General features: G+C 39.7%; 1 protein-coding gene across 36 annotated transcripts in view; it reads left to right on the plus strand.

Moving 5' to 3' along the window:
- HHLA2 (HHLA2 member of B7 family) overlaps nucleotides 1-14,374 on the plus strand; it is a 160,680-nt gene that overhangs the window by 104,264 nt on the left and 42,042 nt on the right. For 12 of the 36 annotated variants that reach the window (XR_008624805.1, XR_008624806.2, XR_008624802.1 and 9 more), the window contains one exon: nucleotides 14,043-14,148. The exons of 22 other annotated variants lie outside the window; for them this stretch is intronic. The gene's annotated coding sequence lies outside the window, so the exon portion shown is untranslated. Of the gene's footprint in view, nucleotides 1-12,840; nucleotides 12,973-14,042; nucleotides 14,149-14,374 lie in introns of those variants that run through there. 2 more of the 36 variants (XR_008624812.1, XM_055110258.2) reach the window with 1 other exon arrangement.

Here is a 14,374-nt window from a genome sequence, read left to right on the forward strand (position 1 = left end):
TGAGCAGAGTTAGGAGGAGTCATGCTGAAAACAGGCAACTGCAGACTCCAAGTGGGTGTAGTCACAGATCCAAAGGCAATGCAATAATCAGGGCTCAGGAAATGGTCAGAGAAGCAGAAGTCTCTGGCTTAGATTAAACATGGAATCTTTGGGAACCAAATTGATGAGCCAGCTTTTAAGGTCTGTGTTTCAGTTTTACTTTTTGATACAAAAGAAAACCCAAAACTTTCATTCCCCAAGTGTTATCAGTGCTGTATCAATGCTGAGAAACTAGATGGGAATAAGGTACGAGTATCTGCATGTATATTGTTCAGTCCTTTGAAAATAGCCTAGGATGTGGTATTGCTTCTGATCAACTATTTTAAATGTTTGAGGTAAACAAATTACTGCCACTTGGCTCTCCTATTGTAATAGACTTTTTGAAAAAGGATGGGGAGCTAACTTGTGGATTCAGAAAGTTGCCAAGGATAGACATCCATCCCTATTATATACTCAGAGACAAATGTTTTAATTATATCCCACAGGGCCTATTATGAGTCACTTTAACTGACCCACAGGTATAGTCTATCCAGGAAAATAGTATCCACCAAGTATTTGCAAAAGTGGGGATTTAATTCAGGGAACTGGCAAATGAAATCAAAGATGGTGAGGAGTGCAGGTAACAGCAGAACGTCACTTTCATGCTGGAAGGATGCTATGGGATCCCAGGGGTGAGGTCACCTTATGGAAGCTGGAATGGCAGATCTGCCCATCAGGAGCTTGAGTCATGGAAAAGATGGAGCTGGTGCCAGAAAAGCTGTCCAGCATATCATGACTTAATCAGGTGGTGATTCTCACTGCAACTGCTGTTCCATATGTTGTCCCCTCATTGGAGCAAATTAATGCAGTGACTAAGGCAGATCTGAATACTGAATGATTCCTGTGGCAAATCCTAATAGAATTGCAATAAAAGTTTCTAGATCTTGGAGAAAGGCTTTGCTCCCTTTAGCAAGTAATTATTCTTTTCAGAAAATGTATCTGAGTGAGTCAGTACACAGTGCATGAAGATGTTTGAGTTTTAGATTCTATGATCAGGGATCCAGGATCCACAAGAAAGACAGGGACAAAGTTGAATGTGCCTGGCCACATTCCATCAAACCCCTAAAGAATAAATGAGTTGCATGAGCAGATTGTTTACATGCCCACTGAGCCCACCATACTGCTGTTTCATCCACAACCTGTGCTTGTGGCCTCATGGGGAGTCCCTTTAACAAGCTATTGAGTACAAAGGATGACTTTTCAGGATAAAAACTACCACTGACTATAAGTAGACTTTGCAGCTTTAGAGTCTCTGACAGGGCTAACCCTAAAAGACGATGGAGAAGGGAAAGCCTCCCATTAGGTAGAATGTTGGGTAATACATGTCATTTTAACTTTACCTGAATGAAGATGAGGCCTAAAGTCAGGCTCTGTAACAAGTTCTTGGGCATGTTGGTCAAGAACATAGAAGAAGATTGACTATACAATTAAGAAAAAGCATGCGATCATGGAACATTCGAATGGATCCAGAACATGAGACAGTTAAGGAGTGTGTTGAGCAAGCATGAAAAGGAGGCTTAACTGACCTGACGGTATGAATGCGTATTCATGTGATTGACAGCTGCTGCTTCGGACTTTCTGATGAGCATCCAGATAGAACATGACTGAGGCAGCCACACAAGTAGTGATAGGGGCTTTGTACAGACTCCACCACACAGTCTTTCCCTCATCAAAGCAGACCATGCTAATACAGTAGCTGAGTGATCCATTTGTCAGCCTTAGAGACCAGCCCACATCTCTGATATGGCATCATACCTAGTAAACACAGTGAACTCCTTGTTGTATTATATCTAGTTGCTCTCATTATGGAAGGGAACAGCATTCTCTTTTCCTACTTCCTCCCTGTTGTGCCCGTGCCAGTACTATCAATTACGAACTTTCCAAATGCTTCATACACTATCTTGTTATCCCACCCAAATTGGCTATGAGGGGAGTTATTTGATCAAAAAGAAAGAATAAAGGCAATGGACTAATTAAAATGTAATTCACTGTTTTATGTTCCCTATTTATGAAGTAGTTAGCCTTATGACATGGTGCAATGGCCACTAAAGACAGCACCGCAATCTCACAGGGGATCTTCTTCCATCTGATGATGTAGCTACTTTGTAGAACACTGGTTAGGCTCTGAACTAGTGTTTGAAATAAGAAATACTTTCCCCACAATTAAAAGACATGGATCTAGGAACCAAGGAGTGAGGAGGGACTGATGTGTCTAACAATGATAACTAATTAACCTATTCCCAAAATTTTTACTTGCTGTCCTTCTTAGGGTGACCCATCTCTTGTTAGTACTTAAGGAATGCTTTCATTATGTAATATATACTGTGATTCTTCTAAATTGGAAGCTAAAACTGGTAATTTGGGCTCTTCCTGCTAGGGGACAACAAATGGCAGAAAGTGGGATACTGTGTTGGCTGAGGTGACTGACCTTGCCTAGTAAGGGGAGATGCAATACTGCTGTACAACTAGATCTAAGAGGAATGTGAAAGGAACTCTGTGGATCCTTACTTTTCCTCATGTGCTCAGTGGGAAAGATTAATCAAAGATGATTGCCCTTCTATGCACAAGACCACTAGGAAATGGAACAGCTCAAGAACCAAGGTTCAGGTTATTCCATTAAAAAAAAAAAAATGAGGGGCCGGCCAAATGTAAGGAGATTACATTATGGGTAATAGCAAAGAGAATACCTAATACCAGTTCTGGGTTCTGGCTTGGGGATAAATGGCAGAAAGAAAGATCTGTTTCCTTGCTTGATGTGTCATGACTTAGCGCAAAGTATTTTCTCTCCATATTTTACACACAGTGTGCTGGTGGTGGTAAAGTATGCCTTTTGGACCAGAGGTTGAAGCGGATTTGAGGGGAAATGGCATTTCCAAGAGTAGTACTATTCAAAATGGGGGGTCTGCAGACTGATGTTGGTGTGTGAACTGTTTATTACTGGTTCATGATGAGAGAAGTGCAGAACTAGAGTATTTAAAATTATGCTGTCAAGGTGCCATTAACATTTCTATGCCTATTGTATGTACTAATAAAAACTGAGGCTTGCATTTCATGTTCTTTAATTTCATTTTTCTAGCAATTCATTTTTATTACATTTTCCCAATGAATTTGTCCATGACAGATTAGAAACAAAAGTTTACTGCCGCTTTGCTACAGATAGTTTGAGAAACACTGATCTTAATGAGCAGTGGCCTTGTGAAATATATTGTAACTCCCAGATGCAGCAGCTGTGGGTAACTTTGGTCGCTTGCCACTGTGAATATGAGTGAGCTTGCCATGGTTCATAGAGTATTTAGGTGGGTTAGGTGGAGGTATCTTTGTCTATGTAGAATCTACGTGTTTGTACCGTCAAAGTTGAATGAATAGAAATATACCAATGAGTTAACTGAGCAGCTTATATCTTGATGTCCTCCCTTAATCACTGGATGTCCTAGTCACGGCCAACTTTCCCAAGAGTGGAAATACATAACGAAAGCTCACCCTCCCCAGAAACTTTAGAAGGTGGAACAGAGACCTATCCAGGTGGAATTTGATTGGAACTGAGTCACTGTATGACAGAACCCAGGAAGTGTCCAGGGTTCCTGTGTTGACTTTCTTGGAATTGTCTGGGCGTTTGCTCTTTTTGGTGCTTGGTCATTCTTGCTTGAGTTCTGGAGTTACCAGTGTCCTTCTAATTTCCTTATTGCTTATGTCCTAAACCTATTTGTTGCTTGTCACTAAACTCACCTTAAATGATACAAAAGGTCTTGCAATTTTAAAGGCATTTGAAAAATATCACCAAGTTACTTTCTAGGAACTTAATTATCAGTGTATGGCCTCACCAATAATATAAGCCACTGTCTCCAGGTATTTTTCTCAGAACTGAATATAAAATGTATATAAGTACAAACGCACACACACATAGGTATATATGTAGCGATACCTGTCTATATATATAGAAATATATATCATAGATATCTAAATTTGATATCTATGTATCATATATCATAGATATATAGATTTGATATCTATATATCAAAGATATATATATATATCTTTGACATTCTGCCAGGTAGGATATTGGGACTTTAAAATATTTCATATATTTGAATATTATTGAAGGTGAAATTGTAGGAGATATGAGGTGTCAGTACACTTTTATATGCAAGTTATAGAAACACATTTCAAATGAGCTTAAGCAGAGGGATTTTATTAGCATTACATAGAATAGCAGGTTACTGGGGAAGTTTGTAGAATTGAATTAAGAAGCATGGGAACCAAGTTATGAGGACATGCTTGTTGGGGGGCACTCAGTGTGCTCCTATGCACTTGACTGTTTACCATCGAGCACTCACCCTCAGCCTTCCTGTTCACTTCTCATCATTGATTGATTTCTTTCTGTTGAAGTTCTCTTTGTGTGGCAGGAATTATTGCTGCCAGCAGTTCCAAATATATGTTTTCTCTCCACAAGCCTAGCAGAAAGAGCCCTTGTTTAATTTTGCAGTAAGTAGTACTCTGGCCCTTCTTGGATCACATGTCCCCCTCCCACCTTGGACAGGTTGCCATGATTATTCACACCTGGATTAGTTAGCCTATCGTTAGATGGAGTGGTGGAGCAGACCATTGTGATCAACAGTGGTTAATAATCCCTCCAGAATGAGATAAAACAGGGAGGGAGAGTTGTCCTGGAGGCAGGATTTCTGGGCATTCATAAATGTCCCCTACACACTTAGCAAGAGCTCTTTGCCTTTTGGGCAGATGGATTACATATTCAAATCAATGTTTTCAGGAGACTAAGATGGCAATGGTACATAAGTAGCTTGATCATATAATTTATCATTCAAATTGGGACACTTTTGAAAGTAAAAGAGGCTACTGTTAATAATTAATGGAATGCCTGTTTGCCACAGGAAAGCTGAGCAACTGAAAGCAGGCAAACGATTTTGGAGTTGTTGCACTAACTTCTGATGTGATACAGGTCTAACAGTAGTTATGACTATAAAACCATACACAGTTTTACAATCACTATCAACCACTTGCTGAGAGGAAATAACTTTTTGGAACCAGGGATAAGACTCACAAAAAGGTCAAGATTCACAAAAAGATTAAATCTACACTGAAATAAACTATTAGCTTCTCCATAGTTGGTTCTCAGGGGAATCACCCTGGGGTGGTGCTGTGACCTGTGAGATTTCACAGTAGAGTGGTTAGTAGGCCTCAAAGTCATAAGGCCAACTTAATTTAGTCTTGACTTTGCTGTTTGTCAATTACAAGCTTGAGCAAGTTACTTAACCTCTCTGAACCTCAATGTCTTCATCTATAAAATGGAAATTATAATACTTCATGTGATTGTGCCTAGAATTATGGTGTATTACTATATGCTATATTAGTATATAGCACATAATATATATATAAATGTAATGCATGTATTAGTATATGTTTAGTAATACTGAAAGGTTAGCATTAATACTACCAAAAGGGTTAATAAAATGCAAGAGAAAAAAGAAAATTATTGATTTTTCTTTTAGCAGGTAAAATCTCCTAGTAAACACTGTTCATTGATTCTTTCTTCCATCTGTTTTTACTTACGTGATCTGCTCCTCTGATCTAACAATTCCTCCTGCCAAACTTACCACAAGTACAAAAGAACACTCCATTTGTTGGCCAGGGAAGAGTGGCTGGACCTCTCTCATTTGGTTTAAAGATGTCTTTGGTTTGTCAGGTGTGTCACTTTTGCCTTTCAAAAATAGCTTCAGGATTGGTAAGAAAGAAAAATCTGGTTCAAAAGACTTTGAATAGTGAGCATGGAGTGAGGAGTGGCAACAGATGTGGCCCCAAATAAGACTTGGACAGTAAAGGTAGATGGGAATTAGGATCATAACTAGAGAGGACAACAGGGTCAAGGAATGTTACTCAGTGTGTGGGAGCCTGGGGAAAGAGCCCATCTGTGAAGGGCCAGGCGGATTAGGAGGAGGGCTAAGGTTTAGGGAAAGATAGGAAGGGAGAGAATTGAGGCAAGGAGGAATTGCCAGAGATAGGTTAAATAGGGAGGAGTGTAGATGACAGAATTTCTATTTCTCAAAGAAGGTGGTAGCTGATCTTTAGACAGTAAGAGATTGGAAGCCAATGCAAGGAGACTCATTATCTAGTGACTCATGCTGGGCCTGGATCTCACTGCCTGAGCAGATGCGGGCATGGGTAAAGATGCCCCACTTAAAGAAATCTTCTTATCCTATAAATCGCTCAGCATTGGTTACACATGCTCCCTCTCTCGCCTAAATTTGCCAGTCTTTACTAAACTCAGAAAACTTCGTTGGAGAATTTCTAGTTATAGAAACAAATAGAACTGAACAAAGTTTGACCTACCTGGTATATCTGGGCAGCTTGATTTATACAAACAGACCAACATACCCATCTGTTCAAATGCATCAAACTCAAGTTCTCTGCATTTGAAAGTCTATATACCAAATTAAAGCTTTTATACTGTCCCGTCTTTAGTCTTAACTTTAGTGTTGAATTTATAAAGTTAAGGCATTGAAATACAAATAGTTATGTCATAAGATGTCAAATTTATTTTTCCTACAAATATTTAAATCCCAGCTATACAATCTGAAGTTATTTTATTACCTTATAGCCTCATTTTTAAAGATCTCTTGAAAACAAGGATTTACTCTTTTTTGTTGTTTCTTTGAAAGAAAGAAAGAAACAGGGGTCCTGGAGAGTAAAATAGCCAAACTCTTTTCTTTTTTTTCTTTCTTTCTTTCTTTCTTTCTTTATTTTTGAGATGGAGTCTTGCTCCGTTGCCCAGGCTGGAGTGCAGGGGTGTAATCTTGGCTCACTGCAACCTCCGCCTCCCAGGTTCAAGCAATTCTCGTGCCTCAGACTCCTGAGTAGCTGAGATTACAGATGCTCACCACCACGCCTGGCTAATTTTTGTATTTTTAGTAGAGAAGGAGTTTCACCATGTTGGCCAGGCTGGTGTCGAACTGCTGACCTCAGGTGATCCGCCCGCCTCGGCCTTCCAAAGTGCTGGGATTACAGGGATGAGCCACCACGCCCAGCCTCAAACTCTTTTCTTGTATAAAAGAAAATTCCCACATTTGCAAGATAATGCTTCAGTTAATAGTATTTTCCTTTTAATGTTGACATAAAAATAAATAGGAATTTTTAAGTTAATGTGGTTTTTCTGTCAGAAAACTCCTATAAAAACCATAAGGCACATTAAACTTACTACAAACTTCTAATGGCTCATAACTAACGTTTGTTTTAGCTTCAAGATTAAAAGTGTTTTTGCTACCATTACTAAGCAAATGTGTGTCTCTTACATTTTACATTACTCTGTTAAAATATAACACATCTTCTTTCAACATTTTGTTGTGAAAGGAGACATTTGTTTTTCATTGATTTATTAAAACAAACAAAAAAAACAGAGCCCAGTTCTTGTGTCAGTAGCTCTTCATCCCTTAGTTTTCTTAATTAATTATCTTCATTATGCGTTACTTTCGAATGTTTGGAGACATTTGAAAATCCAACTCACAGTAGTTTAAATGTATTACTTAATTAACAGGAAGACTAGAGGTAGAGGACTCAGCACAGACAGGAGCAGAGACTCAACAGTGTCATCACAAACCCAGCTTCTTTCTATCCGTCTGCTCTGTCATCCTTGTTACTGTGACTTCTTAATCCTCCTACTTGTTTCCTCACAACTGTAAGATGGCAGCTCCAGCTCCAGACATCAAATCAATGCTCTGAAAGTAGAGGGACGGGGTTTGCCATCATGTTCTGCTCTTGCATCCAATTTAGAGGCTCTCACTTCCATCCCAAGCCGGACATGCTCATCTCATTTACCTTTCTGAACAATTTGTCAGTTCTTTTCAATAGAGGCAGTCGCGTCCTGCAACACAGCTTGACAGAGGAGTTGTTAGCAAGGAAGGAGGGAAATGGTACTGGTGTCTGTCACAGTGTCCTTCCAAATTTAATCATATCCTACTAAAGTCTTCTTTTAATGGTATTCTATTACATTTAGCTAGTTGATGCTTATCGGCTGGCTCCTTTTTCTTCTTTTTCTCTTTTTTTTTTTTTTTTTGAGATGGAGTTTTACTCTTGTCACCCAGGCTGGAGTGCAACGGCGCGCTCTCAGCTTACTGCAACCTCCGACTTCCAGGTTCAAGTGATTCTCCTGCCTCAGCCTCCTGAGTAGCTGGGATTACAGGTGCCTACCACAATGCCTGGCTTATTTTTTGTATTTTTAGTAGAGACAGGGTTTCGCCATGTTGACCAGGCTGACCTCGAACTCCTGACCTCAGATGATCCACCCACCTCTGCCTCCCAAAGTGCTGGGATTACAGGCATGAGCCACTGCGCCTGGCCTGGCTCCTTTTACTCAACCACTGTAATCCCACTGGTGTGATCTTTCTAAAACACAATCTGACTTCATCATTAGCTTTCTAGTATGGCTTAAAATAATGGTCATGCTGTACCCCTGGGACATCTTTCCAGCATTTTCTCTTCCATGTGGACTGCTGGGTATTATTATAATCGCATAGGATTTATGTTCTCTCTTGCTGCTGCATCTTTGTTCTGTTGTCTGTCCAGAATAACCTTCTACTCTTCCTTATAGGCCAGTGTCTCTTTGTACCTCAAACCTAATGCTTTGAGAGGTCTTCCTTAACACCCTGCCCCTTCCAAGCTCAAGCGTCTTTCCTGTTTCCTTCCACAGCACCTGGTGGGAGCCCTTCTTCCTGCCTGCATCTCTGTATTATGATTTGTTTATGTAATTCACCTATCTTTTGGTACCAGATGGAGCTTTCTGAGATTAGGGACTGACTCATCCCTGTACAGTTTGTGACCCGTAGGTGATGCTGAAATCATATATTTTTAATGGCAGGAAGGATGTTAAAACTTTCTGGATGACAGTGTGGGGTACCATACAAAGAATGACCTAGTCCTGTTTCCTAGGACATCAAGATAAGTTGGAGGGCATTTTATTTTTTCTTGTTTCTCAGAACTTGAACCTTTCCTGGCTCTAACTTAGGTATGGATTATGAGTAGAAGACAAGGCTTCTGAAGCAATGAAGCTTTACAAACCAAAGTTATTTGGAAGAATTGACTCTGAGCACCAAAAACTCACTGGTACAAAGCCAGCATGATAACCACTGTACTTAGGAAATGACTCACTGAACTGCATACATAGAACTAGGCCAGGAGATTTTCTTTTCTTGTGTACCAGCTAGTCAGGTTAGCAACCGCTTTAAATTCTGAGGACTGATAGCCACTAATTCAGATGTACATAGGTGCAAGTACTTGATAGAAAGCAGTCTATTTTAAAGTATCACTTAATAAAAGCTCTAAGCAGTCTATGCAGGTAGGAGTAAGTCTTATAAAGATTGGATTTGCCTATTCTTCACACCAATTCCTTGATTCTGATATTCAGTTACAGGTCACCCGCCCCAGCACCTTGATATGTAGATACAAGTAGGCGTTCTTTACTTTGGGATATGAAAAGATGACAAAGGGATTGAGTGGGAATGATTAACCTCATACTGGGGAATGACGATTGCTGGATATATCACTTACCACACAATAGATGTATTTAAATGTAACAGCTGTAACCAGCATAGGATGGAATTCTGATATCAGGAGTAGGTGATAAACTTAAATTGACATTGGAAAAGAAGTTTCCAGCTTCATAATTCAGTTAGTCCAGATGTTTTGACCCCACAGACTGTTGATCCTCCTCAATGTTACAGAAACTTGGTCCCAGATTATGTGTGTTGAGAGTTCACTGTATCATTGTAGAGCTTTCATTACTTCAGTGGAAGTCCTTACATCTGACATAATCAGATGTGTCTAGTTAAAAACTAGTTAGTCTAGCTAAGAAAAAGTTATTCAAATTATACACTTTGAATGTTTTAAACCTAAACATGAAAGTCCACTCATTTTCTAGTCTTTTGGGAAAAACAGAGTCAAAGCCTTGTCCTGAGTATGGTGCCACTGTTTGATTTTTTTTTTCCTGTATCCATAGAACAATTTAATCAATAATGCATTATTCAGTATTTCCAGTTTTTGTTTCTTAAAAATGGCCAGAGACCTTTGCATTCAAATATGTACAAAAAAGTCCAGTTCCTCCTAGGCTCTACAATTGGCTTTGAATCTTTTGCCATTGTCTCTCCCACACCTAATACAATAACTGATTTTTTTTCATCTTTGTTGTGACTTGCTTTTATTTAGCTTTTCCAAAGCATTCATCTTATTCAATTAGTCATTGAAGATATACCAGGTTTGGTCTTGTCCTCCCATTTAATCAATTAACATAACATTTTGTTAAATTATTTGATGATAACCCACTGAACTGCAGGGGGTAGAAGTGTACAGAAAGAGTGCACTGGCTTTCCAGAAGCACTTGGTGTGCCATGGGCATCTAGCAATATGTTTTACAGAGAAAAAGGTGACTAAGAAGTCCTTGGCCTTACATGTGCACATGTTCAACACTAACTTTATTTAATGGAGTTTTGTTCAATTGCTCACTACCTTGATGTATTTGACAAAATGCCTGCTGTCTGCTGTGTTAACCCTGGCAATTTCTTTTGTCTGTTTTCTTGGCTTTGCAGCATTCTTGCTAAACAACAACAACAACAACAAAACCCCACTCTGTCTAGCTATATTCTTTCTGATATAGAGAGCTATTAAGGAGGATTATATTATCTACCCATTTGACAAGAAGAAACATTTCGTGATTGAAGGCTGAGCTGGAAAATGGTCCCTGGAAGCAGGAGTAGTTCCCTGGACTTTACCCCACCTTGTGTAATGTGGATTCCTGTTCAAGTGCTTCATCCTGGGCTCTGCTTCCAGGGAACCAACCCCTCCCGAGATGGGGAATTGAGGGCAAGTAAAGAGAGCAGTGTTCTCATTAACTGTATGAAAGCTGTAAGGAAGATTGAGAAGCAGGATGACACAGAGAAAGATGCTAAGAAAAAAATGTGGCTTCAGGTGAAGGCTCAGCCTGAACCCAAGGGAGCTCTGGGCTACAGGATGTTTCTTGCCTTGAAGCCACCACTGGGGCAGGGAGTTGCAAAGCAACATAACCTGAGAACTGCAGCTTCCATCATCCAAGTACAATCCTCCAAAGAAGGCTGAAGTTATGTGAGCAGGTAGCAGCAGCTAAGCAACACATGCGTGAAAACTAAATTGATAAAAGCAGTAAAAGGGGATCTTTGTAGGTGATTAACTGCAAATTCACAGAATATCAGATAGTAAATGTGTAGTATTGTTAAAATAACTACTTTTATTGGACCCAATTTATGAGCCTCCCTAAATTTTCTGGGTTTCTCTTGTCTCTTGGGCCCTCAACTGGTTAGACAAAAAGAGACCAGCCCCAATTTCCAAATGTCACCAGCTGACCCGTCTCCTCTGGGAAAGCCAACTTCAACATGTCCTCTATTATGCCTTCCACCTTGGGAAGTGCAGCAGCTGCAGAATCCAGACATGACCCAAGGAAACACACAGACTGCGGTTTCACCTTTCACCTGTTTCCAGACTCAAACACAAAGCATCATACAGTTAAAATGCCACACAGTAAGGCATGGCATTTGGCTTTCATAGTGCTTTTCCCAAGGGGCCATAGGCACAACCAGGAAGAGCATAGGAGCTAATGCCAATGGGGAAAACTTTAACCACTGGAGGGCAACTTATAGATAAATTCCTTTTTGCTCTCTTCCTCTGATGGATTGTTTTGAGCTGCTGTGGTTCTGTAGAGCATGTCTAGAGATTGTCCCTTGTGACTGAGCAGGTGGCTCTATTTTCCATTCTGAATCTGTGGCTGGCAAAGCAAGCACCACCTAGTATCTGTTTTCCATTCTTCCTTGTTTCACTTCCCCTTTTCCCTCACTCTTCCTGCCCTGCAATTGCACCTCCTCACCTCCCCCAAAACATGTTAGCACATAATCTTAGCTTGATTTCCAAAATCAAAAATAAAAACACACCAAAACAGAACCGAAGGCAAAGACAGCACCCCTAGAGATCAAAGTTTCAGTACATGTATAAATCCCCTAAATGGTGGGATTTCACTGTGAAACATCAGGAGAGATATTTTGAGTAAAGAGAGGGTAATCCTGAAATTGTTCTTTTGTTCTTTTTCTGTCTAAACAGTCAATCTTATTAAAATCTAAGTGGATGCTAAGGAACATCCCCAGGATGCTACAAAGAGTTTTCCTTTGTTAAGACGTCTTTTACAAACTAGCTCGGTGTCATGAGCACTGTGGTGAGGCACAGAAAGTAAAAACAATGCAGAGGAGAATGTAGCAACCTAGAAGCTGCTTTTCCTCAAAGGAATGCAGAACATTCATGAACTGGCATAATGATGAGAGTGATGCAAAACATTCTTCTGTTTCAAAAAAGAGAATTGACCTGTTCTGTGGCTCTGGTCAGATTGAGACCAGCAGTTATGAGGCCAGGACTAGTCTTTTAAAAAATGTATTGACAGATAACATTATATGTTTTTATCGTGTACAACATGATATTGTGAAGTACACATACATTGTGAAATGGTTTTGAGCGTTACAAATGTGCAGGCTAGAGAATCTGTCCCAACTGCAAGTGATGTTTGCATCATCATGTCACAATTAGTACTGATGGCTGTGGTCAATTTAGTCTGGAGCTATTAAGATGGGTATGGGGGAGCTGTTCTGTTTTCGCTATTTTATGCTTGTAGAAATGGCCTCAATTTTCTCTTCTGTCTGATTAGTCTTAGCATATGTATTTCTTTTTTGCCATATTCTATTGCAGAGGCTGCCTCTCTCTGCCTTTCTCCCTCACATCTGGAATCCAGCCAAAAGTACCAGAACAAGATGCTTCTCACATTTGGGCCCTTTTGTAAGGGTGCTGATTGCAACTTGGGCAACTTCAGTATAATCTAAGGTGGAAGCTTTCTGCTGCTTTTGGGGAAAAAAATAAGTGTCTAAAAATAAAACCTAGGCATAAAAATAGGGCCAAATACTCATTAACTGCCTCACTTAGCTGAATGCTGAAATTATTTCAACAGCACTAAATCAAGCCTTTGTGTAGAAGAGGTTGGGCATTTTTTTATTCATAATACTTTATCTTAGATGATAAATGGGTTACTGTAATTTCTCACTTTATTCAAAACATGAATTAAATAGTCCTCAGAGACTCAATTTTTGGCTCATGCTCATGCTGACCCTTGAATTGGAGCATTTGTGTTCACAAGTCTCCAGGAATGTATTTTGTGGGCTGCTGTGGGAAAGGATTGGGGGACAGACAGGACCAGGAGTGGTGGATTCAAGGCTTGGGATGCTAGGGTTAAGAATTTGGATCTTACATTAGGTGTGGTGGGAAGCCACTGGAGGGATTTAATTAGGAGAATATTATAGAATGACTTCTTTTTTTAAAAAATATGACTCCTGACTGCTGTATTGACAGTGGATTGGAAGGAGACAACAGTAGGAAAAGGGTAACCAGCCGAATGCGTATTTGTAGATATCCAGGTAAGAAGGGATAGTGGCTTTGGAGCAGGATGATAATAGTAGAGTTGGAGAGTAGGCAAATAATGGAGTTTATCTAATTCATTAACAACAACAAAAAGATTGGTTAATAGATTAGATATGGGGCATAAGAGAATGGAAGAGTCAAGATTGATTTCTAAGTTTCTGACCCAAACAACTGGAAGAATTTGGTACTAGATGAGATGAAGACTGGAGAAAGAACAGGATAGTTTTTGCTGTTTTGTTGTGTTTGGGGTGGGTCATAGAGAAATGGAAAAGGAAATGAGGTGGAAATGGCTCATGTTAACTTAGGGAATCTAAATGAACAGTTCAGAAGAATAGTTGAACATATGACCTTGATCCAGTAGATAAGTTTGAGAATCCTTGATGTACAGATTATATTCAGAGTGTGAGATGAACTCGCCTAAGGAGAGAATAGAGAGAAAGTAGAAAACCTGGTAAGATTCCATATTTCCACATAAACAGGGCAAGCAGAAGAGAACCAGTAAAGGACTAAGAAGGAACAGCAGTAAGGAAAGAAAAACTAGGAGAGTATGATGTTCCAGAAACCAAGAGAAGACTCTTAACAAAGGCAGATAACAGTCAATTACATTAAATGCTGCTACGAGGTTGAGTTAGATGAGGACAAATAATATCACTGTTTTTGGTGTTCTTGGTAATACTGACAAGGGCAGTTTATGACACGTCATGCAGAAAAGAGCCGAGAGTTGGTAGGACATTGTAAAGTGGGAAATGAAGACAGCTATTTAGACAATTATTTCAAGAAATTAATGGAGCTGAGAAATAGATAATCAAGA

The sequence above is a fragment of the Pan paniscus genome, chromosome 2, assembly GCF_029289425.2.
Source record: "Pan paniscus chromosome 2, NHGRI_mPanPan1-v2.0_pri, whole genome shotgun sequence".
NCBI classification, from domain to species: domain Eukaryota; kingdom Metazoa; phylum Chordata; class Mammalia; order Primates; family Hominidae; genus Pan; species Pan paniscus.